The sequence below is a fragment of the Marmota marmota genome, unplaced genomic scaffold (assembly GCF_001458135.2).
Source record: "Marmota marmota marmota unplaced genomic scaffold, marMar, whole genome shotgun sequence".
In the NCBI taxonomy this organism is placed as follows: Eukaryota; Metazoa; Chordata; class Mammalia; order Rodentia; family Sciuridae; genus Marmota; species Marmota marmota.
The window spans coordinates 25103383-25104338 of NW_026000005.1; positions in this window are offsets into that span (position 1 = coordinate 25103383).

A 956-nucleotide genomic window follows, 5' to 3' on the forward strand; every position below is an offset into this window, starting at 1 on the left:
GTGAATTAAGTTGATCTAGAAGATAGTGGATGACACACACTAATGGAAATATTAGGATTGTTTTATAACTGAAACAAACAGGCTGTGCTGTGGTACATCTCCATCTCAGAGAGGAAAAAATGCACAAAGTTCTTCAAGTGAATCTTGTCTTTCATGGGATAGATGGCATTTTTAAAAACGGTCTCCCTTTCAGTTAAACAAACATAACAATACAAGGAAAAGGAAGATAAATAAATAATGTGTGGATGTCTTTAGATGAGACTTTTAAATGTTCTTTAAATAATTTTTGATAATGTATTTTAAATCATACATACAACTGCCATTGCAGCGACAATATTCCAGTAGGGGCAGCATTTTGCTAAATGTAAAAGATTGCCATTTAAAACTCATACATATACATGTGTATATACAGTTATATCAACACTATTTATATACATATATATCTAGAGAGCAACATTTCATTGCCTTTGAATATCTATACGTCCACTCCCACATACTGTGTGAGTATTAACAAAGTGTATGTACACATGCTCCAACATGTATATATACACTTTTGTCTGTGTGTGCATAAGAGATTTAAAGGCACAATATATAGGGATATGAGTTTTTTAGAGAGCTGCAGCAAAGTTAAAACAGAATGTCACACTGTGAGATAAGTCAAAAGGAAATATGGCAGAATTAATTAAAGCAGTTTCAACATGAGTAAAGTGAGTTACAGAATTCAAGAGGCTTACATGTGATTTTGTATGCTTTCCTTTAAAATGCAAATGATAAATTTATAATTCAATCACAAAGTAAATCAAACTATTTGCTAACAATAAGTGTACTATCAATCAAAATACTTAAGTGTTTTTTTCAAAGTAAGTTAAATAACCAGAAATTATCTAGGTAAAACTTTCTAAATTAGTTTTGTTTGAATGTTGCCTTTTTTTTTTTTTTTTTTTTTTTTTTTTTTT